This window comes from Lissotriton helveticus, chromosome 1_1 (genome assembly GCF_964261635.1).
Source record: "Lissotriton helveticus chromosome 1_1, aLisHel1.1, whole genome shotgun sequence".
NCBI classification, from domain to species: Eukaryota; Metazoa; Chordata; class Amphibia; order Caudata; family Salamandridae; genus Lissotriton; species Lissotriton helveticus.
This window is the reverse complement of record NC_136057.1, coordinates 1,254,909,661-1,254,937,623: the sequence shown is the minus strand read 5'-3', so window position 1 is coordinate 1,254,937,623 and position 27,963 is coordinate 1,254,909,661. Positions and strand designations below refer to the sequence as shown.

General features: G+C 41.2%; 1 protein-coding gene across 2 annotated transcripts in view; it reads right to left on the bottom strand.

Moving 5' to 3' along the window:
* Nucleotides 1-27,963, bottom strand: part of LRRK2 (leucine rich repeat kinase 2) — a 2,266,429-nt gene that overhangs the window by 1,256,581 nt on the left and 981,885 nt on the right. The window lies entirely within an intron of this gene.

Sequence of the window (27,963 nt, the reverse complement as noted above, 5' to 3'; positions counted from 1 at the left end):
TCTTGGCCGACTCGAGATGGAATGGTAGCTGTGAAAACTGGTTCCAAACATATGGACTATTCAAAATTAATGAAGGGAGCACATTTTTCAACTACGGTTGTCAAGGGGAGAGAGAACTCGCAGAGCAGCAGTCTCCTCCGGTATAATGAATAGAGACTCCAAACTGGTCTGAAATAAAACGAATGGCCTTCAACAAGGAAAGAAAGAGAAGAAAAAATTCTTGGGTATTTCCATGAAAGAAGAATTGAAAAAACGACCAGTCTCAGTCCTGATGAGAACCCGTAAACCATAGGGCTTTGACATGCGTCGACGAAAAAGGTTCGGGCATCAGCAGATAATGTTTGATGACTGCTAGTGGAAAAATAATTTCATAACTTTCACCCCACCCCTGATCATATTTGCAATAACCCCTTAGCATGTTCCAAGAGGGTCACAATAATTCCATCATCTGTGACAATCACCTCTGATATTCAAAAATTCTGTAAGACTGGTATTGGTAATTTGAGGTTTGCAGTGAATACTGGGTAGGAAACTGTTGGAGGAACCACACAAACCATATCTCCTTGGACTCCCCAGGTTGTCTAGTTTTCAGAAACATGTGGATTTGGTAGGTTTCCATAGATGGCCACCGAACTTGGGGCCAAAAACTCATGTGCCTTACCCCTTGCAAAACAGGTAGTTTTGTGATAGGTAATTTTGATATCTCCACAATACAATCTGAGCTATTTCCGATTGCGGCCACCATGCCTACCCACACAAGTTAGTTACCATTTTTATCAGGAGTCCTGGGGGAACACTGAGTGGTAGGAAATTTGCGATGGCCTGGTGATCCCAGAACTTTCCCACACAGAAAAGTGAGGTAAATTAGATTTTTTTGTTGCTAAATGTAAGGTTTGCAGGCGATTCTGGGTAGGAAAATGTTGGGATATCCATGCATGCCAATACTTCCTGGATTCCACTTAGTGTCCAGTTTTCAGAAATGTCTGGGTTTGGTAGGTTTTCCTAGATGGCCGCTGAGCCCGGGACTATAAAACACAGATGCCCCCCTTGAAAAACCAGGTTGTTTTGAGATAGACAGGTGAGCACCTGTATTTTTGGTTCAGGGTTTGCAGACATCTAGGGGAACCTAAAAAACCCAGACATTTCTGAAAACTAAACATCTGTGGGAGTCCAGTAAGGTGTGGCTTGAATTGATTCCCCCAAAATCTTCCTACCCAGAATCCCCTGCAAACCTCAAATTCAGCTGAAAAAAATCAAATTGTTCTCACATTTCTGTGTGGGGAAGTTGTGGGATCACCGGGCTGAGGTTTGAGTTTTGCAAGGGATTCTGGGTAACAGAACCTGGTGAGAGCCACACAAGTCACCCCCTCCTGGATTACCCTGGGTGTCTAGTTTTCAAAAATGTATATATTTGCTAGGTTTCCCTAGGGATCACTGGGCTGAGGTTTGAGGTTTGCAAGGGATTCTGGGTGACAGAACCTGGTGAGAGCCTCACAAGTCACCCCCTCCTGGATTACCCTGGGTGTCTAGTTTTCAAAAATGTATTGATGTTCTAAGTTTCCCTAGGTGCCGGCAGAGCTAGGGGCACAATCTACAGCTAGGCACTTTGGAAAAAAAAGGGGCAGTTTTCAATGTAAAAATGTGGTGTGTCCATGTTGCGGTGTGGGCAGTTTCCTGTTGTGGGCACTAGACCTACCCACAAAAGTGAGGTACCATTCTTCTCGGACGACTTTGGGGAATGCGGGATGGGTAGAATTTTGTGGATCCATGCAGATATCAGAACTTTCCATTGCGGAAATATGTGGAAAATGTGTTCTTTTTTTTACAACGTTGGAGGTTTGCATGGAATTCTGGGTAACAGAACCTGGTGAGATCCATTCAAGTCACCCCTTCCTGGATTCCTCTAGGTGTCAAGTTTCCAAAAATGTATAGGTTTGCTGGGTTTCCCCAGGTGCCGGCAGAGCTAGGGTTCAAATTCCACAGCTAGGCACTTTGAAACAAAAGGGTCTGTTTTCACTGTAAAAATGTGGTGTGTCCATGTCGCGTTTTGGCCTGTTTCCTGTTGCGGGCACTAAGCCTACCCACGCAAGTGAGGTATCATTTTTATCAGGAGACTTAGGCGAATACAGAATTGTAGAACATCTGTTATTACCCATTGACTTTTTAGCATTTCTGCCTTCCAAATTTAAGACTTTGAAAAATGTCCTATAATTCACATGCTAGTATGGGTACCCACAATTTCCGATATTAGCAAATAGCTACTGCTTCCAAACTCTATATTTTGTTCCCATTTCGGAACTACATAGGTGTCCTTGATACCTATTTTTCACTCTTTATATTTTACTAAATGAATTGCCATATACCCGGTGCACAATGAAAAACCATTGCAAGACGCAGCTCAGTTACTAGCTCTGGGTTCCTCGGGTTCTGGGTGAACCTACAAGTCTTTTATATCCCCACAACCAGAAGGGACAAGTAGATGTAATGTATATTGCTTTAAAAAATGTGTCATACTTAGAAGAAGTTACAATTGAAAATTTTGACACAAAGTGTTTTTTTCAACTCATTTTCAATTTTTCTTATTTTCTTATTTTCAACCTTAAAGGATCTACACAAATGATCCCTTGCTGAATTCCGAATTGTGTCTACTTTTCTGAAATGCATAGCTTTCCAGGATCCATTATTGCTTTCATACCCATTTCGATCACTAACTGGAAGAATGTTGAAAGCACAAAAAATAGCAAAAATAGGCCATGTCCCAGTACAATGCCAAAACAGTGTACAAAATGTTGGTTTTCTGACAAAAGTCTTTCTGTCCCTGAAAGCTCGGAAGATGGTGATTACAGCACCACAAACCTTTTGTTGGTACCATTTGCAGGGAAAAAACAGACGCTTTCTTCTGCAGTACTTTTTTCCCATTTTTCCCCAAAACAACAAAATGTAGCTCCATTTTGTATAATTTCTCGGTCCCCTGCAGGGGAATCAAAAAACCCTGGGTACCTTTAAAATCCCCATGATGTTGGGAGGAAAGAACGCGAATTTGACTTGTCAGGACTAAAAGATACAGGGGCCTAGCGGCATAGGGGTTAATGTTTCTTCACTGTAACAAAGGTTTGTATGTTGATTTATTAATGTGTTTCACTTTCCTTGAACATATTTGCTTTTCTTTTCTACCAATAAGAAGATCTTCATTGAAAAGAAGAAGAGTTGTTCTGTAGGAAATATCTTTAACTACAGTAAATGAATGTGTTAATATTTGTAGAGTTGTATGTGAAATAAATACACAGACCAAGGTTATGAATTTATTTGACTTGGGTTTCTTAAAATAAGTGTTTCCCAACTATTACAGCCAGATACCGATGTTATTGATTCAAATTGAAGGATACTAATTTGGCTATTAGTGATAGGGCCCAACTCCTCAGTACGTACACTTTTAGAAAGTTGGCATTTTCCTGCCTTAGCTATTTAGTGCCTGTAGCCGGTCTCTGGGTCACAAGACTAAGGGTAGTTGACAGTTTGGCTTTGTGCATTCCTCCTAGACAGCCACATACAATAGACAAGTTAGGTATTGCTCGATGGGCCATTACTGGCAGGAAGGGAGCCGGAGCAAGGCACAGACCTACTTGGACTTGAACAGGCTGGGTCCTGCCTCCATACAAAGGGCTGCATAGCTTCTGTAGTTAGTCTGGAGGGCAGGGAAGTTAGGAAGCTTGTACACTTCAAAGTCTTTCTAGACGCTTCTCCCACCTTCCAGAGAAAGGGGACCAGGCATAAATATTGGATCTCCGACACCACCCCTTCAGTAAACCTGTGGATATACTGCGAGGAAGGACTGCTGTGCTGCTTAAAGGTCTGCCTCTGCTGGAATGCTGCTCTGAAAGACTGATACCATGCTGTGCTGACCTGCTGACCTCTTGCCTGGGTGAGAAGGATTGGACTTGCATGTGGAGAGCCCAGGACTCAAAAGTGACTTCAAGGGCTAGTTGGTTGACCCACTGACTACTGCCTCAGAGCTAGAAGGCTGCAACAACCTTGAAACCAGCATCTGGACCTCTGCCATCTGTGATCCTACACAGGCAAGTGGTGCCACCCCAGTCCTAGACACTTGGAAGTGGGCATGAAGGTACACTTCCGGCCCATCTGTGGATCCAGCAGAACTGACACATTCTCTCTGCTGCACAACACAATCCTGAGCAGAAACGAATATTGCCTCTGCTGTGAGGGTTCTCCAAATGCAAAGCACTCCACACAGGTTTGAAGATCCTCGGAACATACACATCAGCTCAACTGCATTACACATCCTTGATCCCGGGCTTCATATCGCAATCCTTCAACGGGATTGATGACGCAGGACTGTGCACCTCGGACCGGACGCATCCCCTCGGCTGCACGGTGTATCCTTGATGCGGAACCTTACAATGCTCCGCAAACAGGAGCAAAGATACTTTGTTCAGTGGGCCTAACTTGGTCACAGCAGCCAGCCCGTGCTCCATCGTGGTCAGACTGAACTTGTGACTTTATACTGGTGAGGCCAGATATCAGGTTGCTGCTTTGTGCTTTACTGCGCTATTTTCACTGAAATCTTTAAACATGCATATCTCCGATACTACTGACTAGATTTTTGTTGTTTTGATATCGTTTTAATTATAAGAATCTAGTCTATTTCCTAAACTGGTGTGGGATCCTTTTTGTGTTGTGTTTTCATTGTTTTACTCTTTGAAGTGTTGCACAGATTGCTTCTAAGTTAAGCTTCACTGCTCTGTGCCAAGCTACCATAGGGTCGAGAACAGGTTAATTTAGGATTGGCTTGTGCCACATCCTGACAGAGATTGCGGTTGCCGCTTGACCAGGATTCACACTCCAGTCAACCAGTAACCCAAATTCTTACAGCTGTCCTGGATTCCTCCATGACATCTGGCAAGATTTTGCTGGCCATGTCCTACAGTGCATACATGTAGCAGCCCATCGAGAAAGACCACATTCATAGAGTGTACGGCTACGCTGGTCTATAAAGGGATTGTTTTACTTACCCTGTAAGCATCTGTTCTTGGAAGGTAGAGCTGTAGATTCACATACTTTGCATACTACTGCCATCTAGTGCTGGGTCTGGATGTTTGCAAGTTGGTTTTCTTCGAAAAGTCTTTTCCTGTCACAAGGCAAAGTGACTCAACTTTTCTGTGATCATGGGCATCAGCTCTATTGTTAGATTGTTTTCTAGCAAGAGGCTGAGAATGGAGTAACTGAATGTAGTATATAGATGTCCATGCATATGTGATAAGAATAATAAGAACAATAAGAACTGCAACAACCATAGGTGTCCGGGGAGGAGGGAGAGCGCATGTGAATCTACAGCTCTACATGCCAAGATCAGATGCTTACAGGGTAAGTAACATAAACCATTCGAGGCATGTGTTGTAGATACACATGCGTTGCATAGACTGTATAGCAGTACATCTCCCAAAGCGATGGCTAACCAGTGGGTGTTGCAGTTGTTTGAAAAAGTGTTTTTAGCACTGCCTGTCCTACATTAGCTTGTTGAAGTGCTAATATATCCACACAATAATGTTTGGTAAATGTGTGTGGTGCGGACCATGTAGCGGCCTTACATATGTCAGCTACGGGAATGTTGCCTAAACAGGCCATAGATGTGCCCATTTTGCAAGTTGAATGTGCTCTTCGAGGTACAGTTAAAGTTCTTATAGCTTTAACATAGCAAGTTTGAATACATTTGACAATCCATCTTGAAATATCGGATTTTGGGGTAGGTTTTCCTTTATGAGGTGGAGGAAAAGCAACACCATATATTATCATCTTATAAGGAGCCCTTAAATTATCCCCTCAAGCAAAATAATCCTGGATAGAATTAAGAAATAAAGTGGTGCACTGGATGGCTAGTTTTAATGTAAACATTAGTCTTCTTTGTGAGGAATTCATAATGGTGAGACGTGTGAAATGGGTGAGACCTACAGAAAACAAACATTTGCAATGCAATAGGTCTCGCATTCGCGAGAGTTTGAGCTGTTGGCATTGTAAACGCCAATGCCTTTTATTTACATGTTGGTTTTTAAAACATATATAAAAGGCATAGCCATTAACAATGGCAATAGCTTAAAGTCTTGCAAATGCGAGAAAAGTCAAGCCAAACATTTACAAGTGCAACCAGACTGGGGGGCAAGAGGCAAAAACAAATGAGGGCAGAAAAAGAAATACATGTAGTCATGTTCAGCCACTCCAAGAGGATTTTGGAGCAGGCCAAATGGGAATCGTTTTTGTTTTCAGAAAAGGTGAATAATAAAGTATACCCGAAATAGGAAGAATGAAACTAACTGGAGGGACTGTCACATGTTAAAGAAGGTAGCAAACTAATACAGCTCGAAAGGAAGACAAAAATCAGGCACATGTGCAAGAAAAAAAAATGTGGCAGACTGACGAGATGAGGGATGGCTTTGGACCCAGTGTGTCTTAAAAGGCAAAACCAAATAAATCAGGATAAACAACGCAATTAAGAAGTAGGGAAGATGACAGTGCTAACACGGGGTAATGGCACCAGTCAATGCAATGAGGAAGCAATGGGGATTGCTAATTTGCTTTGATTGAGTGTTACAGCCAATCAGAATACAAGAACTGGACAGGGATCAGTAATACATCAGCAATGAAAGAAGGGAGAAAAGAAAAATATATAATGATTCGCCTTCTCAGAAAGTTAAAATGTAGAATTTAAATTGTGGGAACGTTGAGCCCAACAACAGTTTAGAGAGAAAGAGAAACCCAGATGTTATTGCTAATGGATTAACAAGTGCATAGGTAAGAATCACAGTATTTTGCTTGGGGTGGTTCAAGCATGGTCCAGCAAAACAAATCGGAGAGGAAATGGCACCTAAACATAAACCAGGAAAACGCGGATGGAGAAGCAGAGCCCGGGGGTAAGGCAAGCCCAGCAACGCATGGGAGGAGTGGCTGAAAATGACAGGCAAGTCCAGAGAGATGAAGCAACTTCGCAACACACAAAATAAAGGATTGCTCCCTGCTCACTAACAAAACCCGCATGCAAAGGCTATGCGGGGGCGACTGGTCTGACTAGGTTATAAGTATGGAAAAGGAAGGAACGGCAGCAACAACTGTGTGTGTGTGTATACTTGTAAAGCGCACTATCATCTGAAAGGTATCTTGGTGCTCTATACCGCTGTGGAACCCTTCCTGGCTTTCCCTGTGAGATGCCCCCTTACTGGGCACCTCTAAGGTGAGGCCAGGCATCCTAGCGCTTTCGGGGCCGTTGTGGAGATTAAGCAAGCTATTGCCCAGAGTTGCAGAGTGGGACCCATGATTAGAGTAGACACCTAGGCGAGAACTATCGAGTCCGTGGGCATTGAGCCCAAGACCCTGCCGCGTCGGGAAATGAACCCTGGTCCCGGGCCAGACCTCTGCCAGGGTCTGCCGCTCTAATCGGTGAGCCACACTTCTCAACTGGGACAGAACCGATGATTATTTGGACAGCCCAGCCCAAGGCCCAGTGATGTACCACAAATAAGTACATTTAGTAAGGCCATTCTGGGAGAGAGAGCACGGAGTCTAGAGTAGTACGTGGGAACGGGTGGACAAGCGTAAGAAACTGAAGAGTTCAAAGGAGGCTACAAAACAGTCATAACAGGGTGCGAGCTGCAGTGATTAGGCTTGATGACAGGGGAGGTAAACACTTGTCGGAAGGGGGCTCGTTGCTGGCTGGGACTGAGTAGCATACTCATGAGGAGGTCAATAACTTGATGCGGTGGAATTTAGTATGACAAAACAGCGAGGGAAGAACACGGGGTGCAGATGGAGATGCTAGGAGGGAGCACAAGAGAATACACATGGGAATATAGGATAACATGTGCAAGGAAGGAAGCATGCACGCAAGACAAAACGGATAAAGAAAATGCATGAGGACACAAGGAGTGAGCATGCACGGTTCAAATGTGCAGGAGGGCATGATAATAAGAGAGTGCACATTGTGATCACACAGAAGGGCTTCCAGATGTACCTAGGGGCGGGAGGGTGTTCATGAGACGGGAGAGCATGAAGAGAGGAGCAATACAGAAGGGAAATAAAAAATAGCACTGAGAGGGTGGGATCCATAGGTAGAGATGCTAAGCAAATGCTTTGGATGAAGCAAACGAGCAAGGAGAAATCATCTAAAGGAAAGGGCGCATCCAGGACGAACGTGAACATAGGACAGAAGGAGTGGGTATAAATACACAAGGGGCAATGGATGACATGCACTAGAACCGAGACAGTCAGCAGAGAAGATGCATACAGTATAGATGCATTGGGCGACATAGAAGGATGAAGGCGAGGGCAACCTCAAGCCCATTTTGTTAGGTGACAGCAGCGCGAGGAAGGGTTGCACGGTCACAGTGATAGAGTAGCGCATCATCCCCAGTCTGACGCTGCGTGCAGCCTCAGCCCAGTCCCTCCTTTACCTGATCATCGAACCTGTTCATCACGGCCTGCACCCACTCCACCGGCTTGTGAGCCGCCATGTCCGGGCGCCCACCCGCCCTCCGGGCTGCTGTGGCCGCGCTTCCTGTCCGTGCTCAGCGCTATTCCGGGGGCCGCGGCTCTCTAAGCCTCCTCCTCCTCCTCCCTGCTGCTTGCTCTCCCCTCAGCAGCCATCACAGCGGAGCCACCATGAAACCCGACCGGAAGCCTCAGCCTTTTCCACTCCACCGCCAGGGCGCATGCGCTTGAGTGGGATGACAGGAGGGGGGCTTTCATTCGTGAAAAGGAGAGAGCAGAGCTTGATGATGTCATAGCCCATGCCTGGGTGCAGGGGAGGGAGGAGGGGTTGACAGCGCACCCTGCACAGACCCTATATCTCACACAAGCGCGCGCGCAACCTCCCGGGACTCAACCTGTCATGTGCACACTCACACAATACACATTATCAACCTGCACAGGACGTAAATCATGTACTCAGAACCCGACAGTAACAATCTTATGCATTACAACAGATTTGGCATCTCCCTTCAAAACACCTGAACCATAATACTCATAGCACCCATATACACAATATCATCCTACCCTAAAACATACATGCACCAACTCTACACCATACCATGCAAGGCCTTTACACTACTTTGAAACATTATACGGCACCCAAACATATGCAAAAAAGCAGTGAGCGTCCACATCCCGAAACCAGAGTTTGGGTGCGTCATGCCTGTCGTGGGGTGGTACAAAAGGGGATGGTGATGGACGGAGCATCTGAATCAATCAAACACTCACACCCAGTCAAAAGATCTGGGTTTAATCCATCACCGTTCTTTAGCCCACTCTGCCACCCCAGTTCAGACATGGCTATATACAAATCAGTCTGACCCTGTGCCTCATGGGAACAGTCCAGCCCGAACTGCCAAGCCATGTCTTCCCTGGACCGGAAACAAGCTACAGAGGACAGGTTTCTGGCATTCCAGCCGTCTTCAGCCCGGCTTGCTTGAATCCAGTGGCAAAGTGAGCAAGGGACTCACGTCTGAGCATACCCTGCCACACTTATGGCGGCCAAAAGCGGTACAAAAGGGGATGGTGATGAACGGAGCATCTGAATCAATCAAACACTCACACCCAGTCAAAAGATCTGGGTTTAATCCATCACCGTTCTTTAGCCCACTCTGCCACCCCAGTTCAGACATGGCTATATGCAAATCAGTCTAACCCTGCGCCTCATGGGAACAGTCCAGCCCGAACTGCCAAGCCATGTCTTCCCTGGACCGGAAACAAGCTTCCGAGGACCGGTTTCTGGCATTCCAGCCGTCTTCAGCCCGGCTTGCTTGAATCCAGTGGCAAAGTGAGCAAGTCGTGGGGTGGGACTCCGTGTTCTGCGAGAAGCCCACGCCCACGGAGTGGATGGCCCAGAGGAGCAGTGGTGACGCGAGGCTCCCATGCCTGAGGGAGAGCCCCGCGGTGGCAGCAGAAGTCAGGAGTGGCAGCTGAGGCCGCTGATGCGGTAAGTGGGGCTTAGTTGTGGGGGGGAGGGGGTGTGGGGGGGCAGCGGCGGCGGTGTGTGTGTATGTGTGTGTGTGTGTGTGTGTGTATGTGTGTGTGTGTGTGCGTCTGTGTGTGTGCGTCTGTGTGTGTGCGTGGGGGGCGCGGCGGCAGTGTATGTGTGTGCGTGTGTGTGCCTGTCTGTGTGTGTATGCGCATGTGTGCGTGCCTTCGGCCGGCCTCAGTAACGCTGTGTGTGTGCGTGTGCGAAGCGCGTCCACAGACCCTAAGCGGCTCGTGCACCGGCCTGTCTCCCTTGGGAGGCAAAACAACAACAATAGGTCTCGCTGGCAACAGTGCTTTTGCGCTGCAACGCCAGACGAGACCTAAAAAGGGTGCTGGGGACTGCATAGTTAATAATTTCCGACACTCAGAAGTGGCAAGTCTTTCACTTAAGAAGATCCAATCCAGACAACAGTACATAATCAACAAGGAAGAACGAGTGGCCGCCGTCCCATTAGGTTTTTTCTATAAGCCCCCTTCCTTAATTGCCCATCTACCCACCCACAGAAGGGCTAACCCGGTACATACACTTAGTAAGGGCCCTACAGTAGCCTGTTTTAACCATTATGCCCCATTTTCTAGTTTAGCCGATCAGGACTGACAGAATGAACAAGGGGAGATAGAAATAAATTCCAGGGAGATAAGCCCAAAGGAGTTTACTATCAATGGACAGCTAAAAAGCCAACCCAAATAACTACCCAAATAAAGCTTAGATCATGGAATTTAGCTGGGATAAAGAATGAGCTGAAAGATAAAGAATGGCTAGATAGCATAACATCACTTCATCTCCTATGTCTTCAGAAGACATGGTATACTCATGAGCCACATATTGATGGTTTTGTTCCTGTCTCAACCCCAGCTATACCAACAGTATCTGGGCGAGCAAAGCGAGGCTTGGCAATTTTTATCTCCACTATAGCGCCAATAGAACTTAGAAAGATCTATAAAGGCGTCCCCTATTTTCAACTGGTTCTCTTACTAATGGGGGAAAAACAACCTGAATCCAGTGGCAAAGTGAGCAAGGGACTCACGTCTGAGCATACCCTGCCACACTTATGGCGGCCAAAAGCGGTACAAAAGGGGATGGTGATGGACGGAGCATCTGAATCAATCAAACACTCACACCCAGTCAAAAGATCTGGGTTTAATCCATCACCGTTCTTTAGCCCACTCTGCCACCCCAGTTCAGACATGGCTATATATAAATCAGTCTGACCCTGTGCCTCACGGGAACAGTCCAGCCCGAACTGCCAAGCCATGTCTTCCCTGGACCGGAAACAAGCTACAGAGGACAGGTTTCTGGCATTCCAGCCGTTTTCAGCCCGGCTTGCTTGAATCCAGTGGCAAAGTGAGCAAGGGACTCACGTCTGAGCATACCCTGCCACACTTATGGCGGCCAAAAGCGGTACAAAAGGGGATGGTGATGAACGGAGCATCTGAATCAATCAAACACTCACACCCAGTCAAAAGATCTGGGTTTAATCCATCACCGTTCTTTAGCCCACTCTGCCACCCCAGTTCAGACATGGCTATATGCAAATCAGTCTAACCCTGCGCCTCATGGGAACAGTCCAGCCCGAACTGCCAAGCCATGTCTTCCCTGGACCGGAAACAAGCTTCCGAGGACCGGTTTCTGGCATTCCAGCCGTCTTCAGCCCGGCTTGCTTGAATCCAGTGGCAAAGTGAGCAAGTCGTGGGGTGGGACTCCGTGTTCTGCGAGAAGCCCACGCCCACGGAGTGGATGGCCCAGAGGAGCAGTGGTGACGCGAGGCTCCCATGCCTGAGGGAGAGCCCCGCGGTGGCAGCAGAAGTCAGGAGTGGCAGCTGAGGCCGCTGATGCGGTAAGTGGGGCTTAGTTGTGGGGGGGAGGGGGTGTGGGGGGGCAGCGGCGGCGGTGTGTGTGTATGTGTGTGTGTGTGTGTGTGTATGTGTGTGTGTGTGTGCGTCTGTGTGTGTGCGTGGGGGGCGCGGCGGCAGTGTATGTGTATGTGTGTGCGTGTGTGTGTGTGCCTGTCTGTGTGTCTATGCGCATGTGTGCGTGCCTTCGGCCGGCCTCAGTAACGCTGTGTGTGTGCGTGTGCGAAGCGCGTCCACAGACCCTAAGCGGCTCGTGCACCGGCCTGTCTCCCTTGGGAGGCAAAACAACAACAATAGGTCTCGCTGGCAACAGTGCTTTTGCGCTGCAACGCCAGACGAGACCTAAAAAGGGTGCTGGGGACTGCATAGTTAATAATTTCCGACACTCAGAAGTGGCAAGTCTTTCACTTAAGAAGATCCAATCCAGACAACAGTACATAATCAACAAGGAAGAACGAGTGGCCGCCGTCCCATTAGGTTTTTTCTATAAGCCCCCTTCCTTAATTGCCCATCTACCCACCCACAGAAGGGCTAACCCGGTACATACACTTAGTAAGGGCCCTACAGTAGCCTGTTTTAACCATTATGCCCCATTTTCTAGTTTAGCCGATCAGGACTGACAGAATGAACAAGGGGAGATAGAAATAAATTCCAGGGAGATAAGCCCAAAGGAGTTTACTATCAATGGACAGCTAAAAAGCCAACCCAAATAACTACCCAAATAAAGCTTAGATCATGGAATTTAGCTGGGATAAAGAATGAGCTGAAAGATAAAGAATGGCTAGATAGCATAACATCACTTCATCTCCTATGTCTTCAGAAGACATGGTATACTCATGAGCCACATATTGATGGTTTTGTTCCTGTCTCAACCCCAGCTATACCAACAGTATCTGGGCGAGCAAAGCGAGGCTTGGCAATTTTTATCTCCACTATAGCGCCAATAGAACTTAGAAAGATCTATAAAGGCGTCCCCTATTTTCAACTGGTTCTCTTACTAATGGGGGAAAAACAACCATTTATCGTGGTGATTTTTTATAACAATTAATGCTACTCGTTACAAGGTTGTGAACGAGTTGGAGAGAGTAATGGCCAGCTTTATAAAGGGGGTGGACTCCTCATACACAAGTATCTGGATCGGGGATTTTAATATCAGTAAATGTAGCTTTACAGGAATGAGCATTTGTGGATTCACTGATATAACCGGGATTAACTTACATCATTTCCCATTATGGAGGAAAGCTAAATGAGCTCCTGTGCAAACATAGTCTTGAAGTTTTAGTATCAAGAGGGGATGGGGGAGAAACACCAATTTCAACCTTGCGAGGTAGAGGAAATCCAACATGCATTGATCACATTATAGTATCCACTACTCGCCTTAAATACTGTGGTCAACCAAATAGTGAATTCACTAGATTTAGTGATCACACCCCACTGACCCTGCCCATAAATGTTAAAATAAATTTGCCTGAGGACAAATTACTATTGCCAAATATAGTGGCGGCCAGGAACAACACTATTAGCATAAAATGGACAGGGATTTATGAAGATACTATGCTGCACAAGGTTGTTAAAGATAGCAAAGAAAGTTTCGCCATTGTACTGATATTACCTCCTCCCCGGATATGATTACGACCGCCTATGAGAGATTTACCATGGCAACAGCCATTACCTTAAGAAAAGACAGCACTATGAAAAAGAGACAGGCAAAAGGCTGGTTTAAGCATGATCGTACATGGGCAAAACAAGCGTTAAATAAGGCCCTACACATAATACCTAGAGATAGGATAAAAATGAAGCGACTTAGATTACTATATAAACAGGCCATATTATTAAGAAGAAAGAGGGAGGTACAAGAGGAGGCCTGGTTGAAACTGAATCAAGCTGCAGACACCAGGGATTCCATCCTTTTCTGGAAAGTGATAAATTCACCAATATGGAAAGATGAACATGGCCCCATCATTGAAACAGTCATTGCCCCAAACGATTGGCTTACTCATTTCAGCAGAATTTTCATTGCACTTACTAATAATACAGAACAGTTGCCCTCTATAGCTATGATACCTCTTCAACAAATTAGGTTAAACGATAGCAATTAATAAAATGAAAGGGGGTAAGAGCCCGTGCCCCGATGGGGTCCCAACCGATGCATATAAAAAATACACAGTTATGAGCACCTATTTTAACCCAGGTCTGTAATGCAGCTGCAAAAAGGCTGCATCCCCAAGACATGGACATATAGTGTAATCGTCCCCATTTTTAATAAGGGGGGTCGGGGAGACGTGAGATGCTACCGCCCCAAAACCCTCCTATACTCATCTATTAAGATCATGGGGGCACAGTCCTTGGAAGATTGGAGAATTGGGTCAACGATAGTAACACCTTGACTGAAACCCAATATGGCTTTAGGGGGGAGATGGGGACAGTAGAGCAGAGCATACATTTGAATCTAATTATTGACAAATATATGATGGCTAAGGAAGAACACATTCACTTATGCTTTGCAGACCTAAGTTCGGCCTTTGACTGAGTAAATCATGCTAAATTGTGGGAAGCAATGATTGATATGGGTGCCCCTGATGATATTGTCTCATTCTTATCACAATTATATGCAAGACTGTCATCAAGAGTAAGGTACGGGAGGGAAGGAGAGTGTGATGGAGCGAGATAGAAAACAAAATTTTGTTTAAACTCGCAAAGTCACATTTCCATAACATGAATAATAATATTAATGATTTGTGATATGTTGTGCTAATACAACTTAGATTAAACTTTACACGTGGGGGGACTAACATGTGTGCTCATAAACGTGCATAAATGTTGCATCTTTCTGTTTGTGCAAAATAATAAAATAATTTATTGTTTTCGTTTTTGTCATTACTAACTGCTGCAAACTTAAACGAAGCATGTGCTTGTTTTGCTTTTCCTTGTCTGTGTGATATCATTTCTACTATTCTAGGTGCATATGGGTCTCATAGAAAACGGAGACTGGTAAATATAAACGCTGCTTTATTTGTTTGCAATGGCTAGGTAACATTTTGATTAATCGGGTGGGTTAATTAATTAGTAAACCATGGGGTGGATACAGAATATACTTTATTTCTTACATTAATACTTTTCTTGTGTTTGTTTTATACTAGAAAACATAAGTTGCCTGCTTTTGGGCCTAGTTATTTGAACCGCAGAAAAGAGCTGATCTATAATTCTGCAGAAAGTCACGAGACGCCCATTCTGAATTAAAACGTTTATTGAAGCTGCATTCACAAAGCAAAAACTGATGAGCTGACATCATTCTGTCGGACATGGCCAAGGTCGAAAGTGAACTTTTTGTCAGTCCTTAACTTGGCATCCGCGGAAGTTGTACTGAAAGACTATGGAAGCTGCGAGGATGACTTAATACAAAGTTGCAATCGCAGGAAGCTTCTGGCTTCACGTGGAAGAGACAATGGTCTTTGTAAGACATGATTTTGTGGAACTTTTTAAGAATCGGGTGACATGTCACTTGTCACTCTCAGCCAATGGGACGTCGAAGATTTCTGAAAACTTTCCTTTGCTAGTTTAGTTAGCGTAGAAAGGTATAAAAAGTCATGCCCTTAGGGTTGGGCTGGCTGCTGCTTTCTGACTTTCCGATGAGGGTGATGTGCTGCTGGACTTTGCGTGGAGCACGTAAGAATCCTCAAAGATCTTTACTTTAATTTCTGTCTATTTAGCTCAGTTAGGGAAATAGGTTTTAGAAATGCTAAACTTTATATAATTTCTTTAAAATTGATTCAATTGCTTAAATTGTATTTTTCTCATATTTCTTACCATCATGCTTGCTTTATTGCAAATAAATTTCATTTATAAAACTTTCAACTTATATACCATAATTTAGAAAATAAAATCTTACTTTTAACAAACAAGCTGGTCTTGGTTATTTAGAAGTTTAGGTTACCTTTAGCTAGATCACGTCGCCTATGGTGGTCGTTTAAATGGTTGAGTTTTATTCTAATGACAATATTCTTTCTGCAAATGTATAAATATGTATATAGTTTGTAGATAATGTGTATATAGATTTATTCTGACCACCTGATTCAGTAGGTCCAAAATATATCAGGATCATAAATGGGTCCATATTTAGTATAGAATTTTGTTTATAGGTTATGAAGTTGGGTAGCGTAGTTTATGATATATTTTCTATAGCCCGCTGGATCAATTCTCTGGTAGCAGAAATTGATGGTTGCTAAGAGGTAACCAAGGTAATATGTTGGTTGCTAAGGGTTACGTCATGGTATAGAAATAGGATCGATGTTTTAACACATGTTAAGTTCGTTTTTCGTGCCTATCTGTAAGCTATACCGGTATAGATTGTGTGGCGAGAAATTAGTCACGCAAGCCATCTGTTCTGTTTGTAGTGATATCGCCGAGTATCACAAGAGGTATCGCCGTGTACCATAGTGTTGTCGCCGAGCAGCACAGTTTTAGGGCTAGGTCTGAATCTTGTATAGTGAGGATTTTCTAAGAAATCAAAACAGCATGAGAATAGGGACAAAGCGCCTTCCATAAAACTCACTGTGATGAGAGTATTAGTTATATCCGAGCTTGAGTGAAGGGTAAAATTAACGTCGGTACATGATTATCTATAAACAGGTTAGAGTCCTGTACGGGTACATGTTTCATATCTATAAACAGGTGAGAGCCCTGTACGGATAACGTCGTTATTTTGCTAACGGTGCATGAATTCTATAAACAGGTGAGAGTCCTGTACGGATTTCATGTGTGTTTGAATTTAGGGAAATTTCCGTGTAAAAGTGCGAGTTTGAATTGTATTTTATGTTCAAGTGGAACTCTTAGAACTTTCACTTCGCGGTGGGTTCAGAGCAAAGCGAGTTCATAATTATACGTGTTAGAAGGGTGGGGTAAAGTTACTCTACTGACAATTGAATATTATCCTTAGTGTGAATAGCGCCGTCTATTCCGAAGTGTGGATACTTGAATGTATGTAAACTATCCTAATTAGTGAAACGAACAGATGTTGTCCTTATAGTCATTGTTAAGAATTAATTTACACTGAAAAGTGTCCTTAAAATGGCGCTGTGAAAAGATTTTGTGAAGGAGGGGTAAGCGCCAGGAGTGAGAAGCGAGAAACCGCAGCTGCTGTGTACGTCACAGAGCCGCGCTGGGATTGGGTGACCTACGTCACAAGCAGTATTCTGATTGGCTCCTGAGTCTCTGACAGCCTGTGAGCTGATTGGTCCTTCGGAAAATCTCCAAATTTATTGGTCGAGCTGAAAAGTGACGCAGCTCAACTGCCATTGGCTTGTTGGTGTGTTTCGCGCACGGATTGGTTGTTTTGCGGAACATCCCGGAAATATTTTACGAACGATTTTGTGAATTAAATTTAACTTTTAAAAATGAGTTATCATTTTAAACATGTTGAGAAAAAGACAACATTATTTCAGAAATTTAAGAATTTATTTTCACCTGACAAGAAAATCGAAACGCGAGGTGGTAAACTACTTCATAAGTATAAAACACCTGCAGCGTACATGGAAGGTGAATACGGATATCATACTGTCTTATGGTTCGACAGTTGGAAACGTTATACTAAAAACGACGGTGTTTTAGCTTGGCCTGATGATGGTTCATTTAATGTAAGAGTTTTAAGAAACTTACGAGAGAAAATGAATGCTCTTGTTCCAAAACCGAGACCAACTCAATTTGAAGCTTTAGTTGAGTGGGAAGACGAGATGTATCAATTACAAAGAGAAGCTAGTGGAATTAAAAGACCTTCTAAAAATCCATCATGGAAAAGAGAAACTCATGAAGATAGATTGCGAATGTGGAGACAGGGAAACATGAGTGAAGGATTATATTTAATTCATGAAATGGTAATGGGTTCTCCTACAGGGAAATCTATGGAAAGTGAATCTGAGGATGCAGTTATGGAAGAAATATATACAACTGCTAGAAAGAAACAGCCTAATCAGCCTTTGAGACCTCCTAGATCATGGTCTACTCCGGTGGTTTCTACTGAAACTTCACCGAGTGCACCTCCAATTAGTGAAGCTCCTAAACTTTATCCAAATAATAGTGAAATCACTGAAACTCCTAGAAGATCAGAATTTGAGAATGTTCGAAATGAAGGTAGACATTTTACAATGACTCCAAGAGCAAGGGAACCTCCAAAAGATTATGCAAGAGAGACAAGGAATGTTGAGGATGTTGATTATAATGAATATTTAAGGTCTAAAGAAGAATTAATTAAAAGAATGACAAAAGGCATGGAAGCTGTCACAGTTCCAGTAACAATAGGTCCTGTTCAACCTGTATTTGATCAAAGAGATACAAACAAAAATGGATTAACTATTCCTTTAAATACAGAAACTCAAAAGGTTACTGAAAAATTTTATTCAGACTTAACTGAATTAAACACTTCTAGATCGAGAATGCCTGATTTAACCTTTAATGAGGATTTATCTCCAAAAACACCAATGGGTGCTATGTCAGATGTAGGAAGTCCTGAAGTTAGGGTAACCACACCAAAACTTGATGTGGCCAAATTAAAAGCTAATATTGAAGAATTAATAATTGGAACAATTGGCCCAGATAGTTTAAATTACTATCGGGATGATGAACTACTATTCATTTGCAAAAGTATTCAGTGGAAAACGAAAAATAAATATGATCAATTAGAGGATCTAGCTGCAGAACTTGAAATCGATGTAAGTAAACAAAAGAATTTTGCAAAGCATTACAGATTAGATTTTTCAGAAAGTGACATTGAGAGTTTGAACTCAATGGGAAGAATAGTTCACATTAAAGATTTGATTGTCTATATCAAAAAGCTAGGAGAACTGAACAAATGGAGAGTGAAATGGACCAAAAGGAAGGAAGATGAAAGATTGGAAAAATTGTCAAAACAATTTCCAATGAGGGAAGTTGCAGGTGGAGGATATGTTCATGTCCCATGGTCAAGACAAGACATTCTGTTATTCACAAATGACTTTCCAAAATTGAGGGAGAAACCAGTTGAGTGGTACAGGCAAGTCGATAGATTTATCAAAGTGTCAAAAGTTCTGTGGACTGATTTAGATGGATTTTTTGATATTGTAGTTCCATCTGATCTTTGGACAGAATGCAAAATATCGATTAGTTGGCCAAAAGCAGAACCTGAGCGAATTAAAGAAACAGGTGCCCCAAATCCACTTGTAATGGATTTCTATGAGAAAGTAATTGTTTGGATGAAAAACAAAATTCCACCCAAAGAAGTTGATTGGGTTAAAATAGAAAGAACAGAACAAGAAACAAAAGAATCAGTTCATTCTTTTTATGAAAGACTATTGTTAATCTTTAAACAATACAGTGGTTATGAAAAATTAGATGAAAAAGACATGAGTCATTTTATCTATAGATTTGTTTATGGACTAAAACCTGAAATTGGAGAAATGATCAGAACTAGTATTGTCGGATGGCAAGCACTATCTGTAGATGATATTCTAAGAAAAGCAAAATATTGTAGCGATGAATTAGAAGTAAAACAGAAGAAGCTGAAGGAGAAAGCCATGTGGGCTCAGGTAAAGGTGGCTGAGCAACAGATTGCCAGCATGGGAAATAAGAACACTAATTTTGTTCAAACTGGAAATACAAACCAGATACAAGGAAAGTTTAAAGGTAATAATTTCCCAAAGAAATTTAGCCCAAAGATAGAAGAGCTGAAACAAAGATTACCTTGTTTTAATTGTGGCGAAATTGGACATTGGAGGGACGAGTGTCCTCATCCTCCTAGAAACTCAAAGAATCCCTTATTGAATCCACAGATGCAGAATGGTGTTAACCTACAGCAACAGCTACAGATGCAACAGGGGTTAAATGAATTTAATATTCAACGACAGTTACAACAACAACAACAACAACAGGTGAATAATCGTCAAGACCAGTTACCACAACCACCTTTTCCGAATTGTGGGGAGTTCAAAAATATAATCCAAACGTGGGATTTCAGGGATGTGAACAGGTAATAAAACCACAAAAACAGCAAAAGCAGCAAAAGGTTCAAATGCAAAATGCTTCACAACAATTTTTATTAACAGAAAGTCAAGACAGTGATACTGATGATTATTGCTGACGGTGCCCGAGAGAGGAGGAAGAGTGTGTTGTTGGAGCCACTCTTGAGGTTGACCAGTCTGGTCCTTATGTAAACGGGAAAGTTAATGATGTAGACATCACTTTTCTAGTGGACACTGGTGCTACCCGTTCTACTGTTAGATCAGTGGAAATTGAAAACCTACCTCTCTCTGGGGATACCATCCAAGTTGTGGGAGTAAGTAATCAGCAAATTAAAACAGACTTAACTGATCCAGTACCAGTTGAAATTGGAAATTACAGAGACAAACACAGATTTGTGGTTTGTAACAGTAGTCCAGTAAATCTATTAGGTAGAGACATCCTATGTAAAATGAATTGTAGAATATATTGTTCTCCTGAAGGAGTTGAATTACAAACAATGGAGGAAGATGGTTTGTATAGAATGACAATGATGATGATGGAAGCAGAAGAAACAAAATTGTTTCCTGCATTTGAAGAAAAGGATTTACCTGAAGAGCTAAAAGAAACAGTGAAATCCGAAATATGGGATTTTACTGGGAATGAGATGGGTCTGATGAAAAACGTAGATCCTGTAAAAATTGCATTGAAACAAGGAATAGAATTTCCAAACACTCCACAGTATAAAATGAAAACAGAGACAATTGAAGGTATTACACCTATAATTGAAAAATTAATCAAGCAAGGTGTATTAAAGGAAATGAAGAGTAGCTCTTGTAATTCACCAATTATGGGAGTTAAAAAGTCTAACGGAACTTTTAGGATCGTACAAGATTTGAGAAAGATTAATCAAATTGTCATTCCATGTTGTCCTGTGGTTCCAAATCCAGCAGTAATTCTATTTCAGATTCCACATGATGCTGAGTGGTATACAGTTATTGACCTTTGCAATGCATTCTTTACTGTTCCCTTACACCCAGACAGTTATGAAATTTTTGCTTTCAGATTCCAAGGTAAGACCCTTGGATGGACAAGAATCCCTCAGGGCTATACAGAAAGTCCTTCAATCTTTAATGAATTGTTAAAAAGATCATTAGAAGATTTAGACTTACCAGGTAGGTCTACGATGGTGCAGTATATTGATGATTTGTTAATAGCTGCAAAGACAAGAGAAAATTGTGTAACAGACACAATAATTTTGTTAAATCGACTTGCAGAAGAAGGACATAAAGTGTCTCCAGCAAAACTACAGTTTTGCAAACAAGAAGTAAAATATCTTGGTCACAGAATTGCAAAAGGAAAAAGACAAGTAACAATAGAGAGAATAAAAATGATTCAAGCAATGTTACCGCCAAGAACACAAAGACAAGTCAGAATGTTCCTGGGAATGGTAGGTTACTGTCGACAATGGATAAGTGGATTTTCAGTAATTGCAAAACCACTACAAAGATTGACCAAATCAGATGTAAAAGATCCAATTATTCTCAATGATGCTGAGATGGAATCTTTTGAGAACCTGAAAAAGAGCTTATGCCAAGCTCCTGCTTTGGGTATGCCAAATTATGAGAAAGATTTTGAACTGTATTGCAGTGAGAGAGAAGGATGTGCATTATCTGTATTAATACAGAGACATGGAAATCTAAAGAAACCTATTGCATACTTCTCTGCAGTTCTTGATCCAATTGCAAAAGCATTACCAGGTTGTTTAAAAGCAGTTGCAGCTACAAGTATCAGCCTTGAACAAAGTGAAGGAATCATTATGGGATTTCCTGTGAAAGTTTTTGTGCCTCATTCAGTTGAAATATTACTGACAAGAGGTAAGACTCAACATTTAACAAGTAGCAGATTGACAAAGTATGAGAAAATCATACTGGGAGCAGATAATGTTTCGATTTCAAGATGTTTGAATCTGAATCCTTCTACATTACTGCCTGATTCTGAAATTGTTGATGACATTGAGACAGAACATGAATGTTTAGATGTCATGGAATTCTGCACTAAACCAAGAAAAGACATCAAAGACAGACCTTTGTCTGAATCGGATTTTGTCTACTTTGTAGATGGCTCATGCTTAAGATCCGAAGGAGGTGTCTTGAAAGCTTCATACTCAGTTTGTACAGTTGTAGATGTTGAAGAAGCATCATGTCTTGAAGGAGTTCGTTCAGCACAAGTGGCTGAATTGATTGCTTTAATTCGTGCATGTGAAATATCAAAAGATATAAGAGTTACCATCATTACTGATAGTCAGTATGGGTACGGAGTTGTGCATGATTATGGACAACTCTGGTCACAGAGAGGATACATGACATCAACAGGATCACCAATTAAAAATGCAGTTTTCATTAGAAGATTAATTGAAGCAATACAATTGCCAAAAGAAATTGCCATAGTCAAGTGTGCAGCGCACACTAGAGGAACTGATTATATTTCCAAGGGAAATGCCTTCGCAGACGAAACAGCAAAGTACTGCGCAAGGAAAAATTATTCATACAATCGGGAGAGGAGTAAAGAAACTGATTCAAATTCATTAATGCTAACAACTGTTGTAGAAACATGGCATGAGATTAGAGATTTACAAAACGAAGCAGATGATGAAGAAAAAGACCTATGGTTAAGATCAGATTGTAGACCACGTGAAGAAGATGGAGTGTGGGTTTACAAAGATGGCAGAATAGTCTTACCAAATTGCTTAATTGCTGACATGGCCAGATTATATCATGGTCCTGCACATCTAGGAAGAGATTCTATGGTCAGGCTTTTTAGAGAAACATGGTTCAATACCAAATTTAGAACCATTGCAGAATCTTTTTGTCAAAGGTGTTTGTCATGCCAACAAATGAATCCAAACAGGAAATCAGTGGTGGGGACAGGAATAATTGGTCGAGAGGGTGGTCCTTTTACCAGGTTACAAATAGATTTCATTGAAATGCCCTTACACAACTGTTTGAAATATGTACTTGTAATTGTATGCTTATTCTCAAGATGGGTAGAGGCTTTCCCTACACGACATTGTGATTCAATTACAGTAGCAAAACTAATGCTTAGAGAAATCATCCCAAGGTACGGTTTTCCAGTCACTATTGAGAGTGATGGAGGAAGCCATTTTGATAACAAACTGTTGAAGTTAATTTGTGAAGCTTTGAGCATTGAGCAGAAAATACACTGTGCATACAGACCAGAGGCATCAGGTGTAGTTGAACAAATAAATGGAACTATCAAAAACAGAATTGGAAAAATGTGTCTAGAGACAGGAGTTAAGTGGACTGATGCTCTTCCACTTGTTTTGATGTCATTAAGAAGTACACCAGATAAAAAGACAGGTCTGAGTCCTCATGAAATTTTAATGGGAAGAGTTATGAGGCAAGCTTTTGTACCTATAGGTAAACTGTTGAGCATAAATGACAGTGCAATTTTGGATTACTGTAAAAGGTTATCTGATATGGTAACTTCTGTGTCTAATCAGGTGGGAACTGAAGCTCAATCAAATGAAAAAGTTTTGACTCATGATCTGAGACCTGGCGATTGGGTCAGAAGGAAAGTACATCGGAGGAGGAATTGTCTATCTCCTAGATGGCAGAAACCTAGGCAGGTAATCTTGATCACTACTAATGCTGTAAAGTGCAGAGGATTGAAGCGCTGGATTCATCCAAGTCATACTATTCCCGTACCAACTCCTGAGAATTCTGATGTTGAAAGTGATACCACAGATGATTCTGATTCTGAAGCAGAAGACAGAACAGAAGGTGAAGTAATTCCAGATTCTGAAGATCGACAAGAAAGTCGACATCTGGAAACTGTACCAGTGAATGGAAATCTGACAAGAAAAGACTTAGAAATAATTGAAATAGATTCTGAAGGTGAAGAGAATCTGTTAAAAGGAAAGATAACTGAAGATTCGGTTGTCTCTATTGAAGACAAAGAAGCTGAACCAAAAGAAGTTTCAGACCAGGAGAGTACCGAAAGGCAGAGAACAAGCTCTGAAGTAAGGAACAGAAATCCGAAATCTGGGAAGCTAGAGGTAATTGAAGAAGAAGAGGAGAACGAATTACCGAGTACCAGTGATGGAAGACAAAGTGAAGTTCCTGAAGGAGTGAAATTGCCGAATAGAGAAGTTCCTGAGTCAATTGAAATTTCAGACTACGAAACTGAAGAAAGTGACGTGGAAGGTGGAAGTGAAAACGGAAAGAAAAGAACTTGGAAGTCAGAATCAAATAATTCTGAACCAAAGAAGAAGTACGTGAGAAAAGCAGACTACTGGCCTGGTGGAAGATTGAGAGTCAGATTGATCAAAAAGCCAATAGAACAAGTTGAAGAAATAAGTAGTCAAAAGAGTCCAGGAAAAGAAGTTGGAGTTGGAAGAAAAATTGAAGTGATATCGAGAAAAGGGAAGAGAATAATTAGACCAAACCAGAAATACAAGTCTCCTGAGTGGACTTACTTAGTAATTCCACCTGTTATTGACATATATGATAGTAGTGAAGAAGAAAACGAAATCCAAGAAATTAGTGACAATGATTGAAGTACAGAATTATTAAATTGGCAAAAGGCTGAAGAAAATCTGTTAGTTGACACAAGGTCGAAGAAAAACTGTTTAAGTTGAAGAAAACTTATGTATGACATAAGGTCGAAGAAATCTTGTTTAGGGTTATAAAAGAAAAATATATTTTAAAAGGGGGGTGTATATAAATTTTAAAATTTATTTTTATTTTTGAGGCTAAAACTAACCTAAAAATGCCTTACGTTAAGGAGAACACTTCAAAATGTTCTGTTTTTAAAAGATGCTGTAAGATGACTCTGGTATGTCTGCTCATTTTAGTTCTGCTCTGGTTGGTGCTAGCTGTGATTATACCTTTAGAAATGAATAGAGAATTACACAAAGTTAACATAACAAGCAAAGCTCTGGTTAGCCAAACTAAACATAGTGCATCTGCAAAAGTAATTGATCATCAGCCTAACATTCATCAAGATAAATCAATAGGTGATTTTTCAAGCAATACATTCACAAAGCTTTTGAGTGAATATGTAAAGGTAATGGATGCAAAAGACTGTTATGTCTGTGTTAAGTTACCTGCTTCTGTTTCCGAGGGAGTAACATATAATATGCTTCCTCTCACTTATGCTGTAACATGTAGTGTATTAACTAGTTTATTTTACCAAACTGGACGTTTAGAATATTACTATTCAAATTATGATGAGATTTTTGCTAATGTTAAGATTGATAATGCTTTAAATAAGCATAAGAAAGCAAAACAATTGAGAGAATATTTCCTTGTTACTAACGAACTCACTTATGAGTATGCTTACAAGAATAATCTAACATGTAAATTAAGTGCTGAAGGAAAGAAATTTTTGAATATGGTTGAGGAGAGAAGAGCAATTTATAAGAGAAATGAATTAGTCAAGCAGACTAAGTCATCCTTCTGGCAAAAAGAGGATGAAAAATTAAATGGCAAAATGCTTGAAAATATTGCAATTCACATAGACAAACCTGTTAGTGGAAAGCTTTGCATTAGAAGAGATAATACACTTTTTGATAATTATTTTGTAGGTGCAAGTAACTGTGAAGATACTTATCAGATTATGGGAGGTTGGGGATTTAAAGGTGGGAAAGATCCTATTTTTCCTGGGATTTACTTTGTTTGTGGTGATAAAGCCTACTACAACCTTCCAGACCATTGGTATGGAACTTGTTATGTGGGAATTGTTTTTCCTAAAGTGTTTCATGTTGACAGAGATTCAGAAGGATTGTTTAAAATTCATAATTATGTAAATAGAGCTAAAAGAGAAACTTTTACCGAAGTTCTGGGAGATATTTTTCAAGCTGTAATACCTTTTGTTGGTATAACCCTAAATGCAGGGAGAATCAGAAAATTGTCCACTATAGTTGACAGATTATCAACTGACACTGCTGATGGATTTCAATTAGTGAATGTTGAAGTTATTGCTATTAGATCCATGGTAATTCAAGATCGTCTTGCTTTAGACATTCTCCTAGCAAAAGAGGGAGGAGTCTGTGGCATTTTACATGTCCAACATTGCTGTACATATATACCGGATGAAAGTAAGAATATTGAAATGTATATTAAGAATATTACACAATTGCATTCAGAGATAATTCCTTTAGAAGAAGAAGATTTTACAGGGAAACTTTCAAAAAGGTTTCAAGCAATTAAAAACTGGTTTCATAATATCGGAAGTTCAATTCTTGGCAAGATTCTGGCACCTTTGATTATAATAGTATTCATTTTTATTTTGACTAAATTAGGTTGTTTGTTACATAAAAGAAAGAAACAGTTGAAGGAAAAGAAGAGAATCTATAAACTGAGAAAAGAAGAGGAAAGGGAGATCGAGTTGCAGGAGTTACATAGAGAGCGTCATGTTAATTGCAAAGAATATGCTGAAACAGATTTTTAGGTTTACTAATACAAATGAATTTGAATCGATTTCTTAAAAATTTAATTTATCAAAATTTTGAGTGCTGGTGTGGTGATTTGTTAATCACCAGATGAGGGAGTTGATGGAGCGAGATAGAAAACAAAATTTTGTTTAAACTCGCAAAGTCACATTTCCATAACATGAATAATAATATTAATGATTTGTGATATGTTGTGCTAATACAACTTAGATTAAACTTTACACGTGGGGGGACTAACATGTGTGCTCATAAACGTGCATAAATGTTGCATCTTTCTGTTTGTGCAAAATAATAAAATAATTTATTGTTTTCGTTTTTGTCATTACTAACTGCTGCAAACTTAAACGAAGCATGTGCTTGTTTTGCTTTTCCTTGTCTGTGTGATATCATTTCTACTATTCTAGGTGCATATGGGTCTCATAGAAAACGGAGACTGGTAAATATAAACGCTGCTTTATTTGTTTGCAATGGCTAGGTAACATTTTGATTAATCGGGTGGGTTAATTAATTAGTAAACCATGGGGTGGATACAGAATATACTTTATTTCTTACATTAATACTTTTCTTGTGTTTGTTTTATACTAGAAAACATAAGTTGCCTGCTTTTGGGCCTAGTTATTTGAACCGCAGAAAAGAGCTGATCTATAATTCTGCAGAAAGTCACGAGACGCCCATTCTGAATTAAAACGTTTATTGAAGCTGCATTCACAAAGCAAAAACTGATGAGCTGACATCATTCTGTCGGACATGGCCAAGGTCGAAAGTGAACTTTTTGTCAGTCCTTAACTTGGCATCCGCGGAAGTTGTACTGAAAGACTATGGAAGCTGCGAGGATGACTTAATACAAAGTTGCAATCGCAGGAAGCTTCTGGCTTCACGTGGAAGAGACAATGGTCTTTGTAAGACATGATTTTGTGGAACTTTTTAAGAATCGGGTGACATGTCACTTGTCACTCTCAGCCAATGGGACGTCGAAGATTTCTGAAAACTTTCCTTTGCTAGTTTAGTTAGCGTAGAAAGGTATAAAAAGTCATGCCCTTAGGGTTGGGCTGGCTGCTGCTTTCTGACTTTCCGATGAGGGTGATGTGCTGCTGGACTTTGCGTGGAGCACGTAAGAATCCTCAAAGATCTTTACTTTAATTTCTGTCTATTTAGCTCAGTTAGGGAAATAGGTTTTAGAAATGCTAAACTTTATATAATTTCTTTAAAATTAATTCAATTGCTTAAATTGTATTTTTCTCATATTTCTTACCATCATGCTTGATTTATTGCAAATAAATTTCATTTATAAAACTTTCAACTTATATACCATAATTTAGAAAATAAAATCTTACTTTTAACAAACAAGCTGGTCTTGGTTATTTAGAAGTTTAGGTTACCTTTAGCTAGATCACGTCGCCTATGGTGGTCGTTTAAATGGTTGAGTTTTATTCTAATGACAATATTCTTTCTGCAAATGTATAAATATGTATATAGTTTGTAGATAATGTGTATATAGATTTATTCTGACCACCTGATTCAGTAGGTCCAAAATATATCAGGATCATAAATGGGTCCATATTTAGTATAGAATTTTGTTTATAGGTTATGAAGTTGGGTAGCGTAGTTTATGATATATTTTCTATAGCCCGCTGGATCAAGTGCAC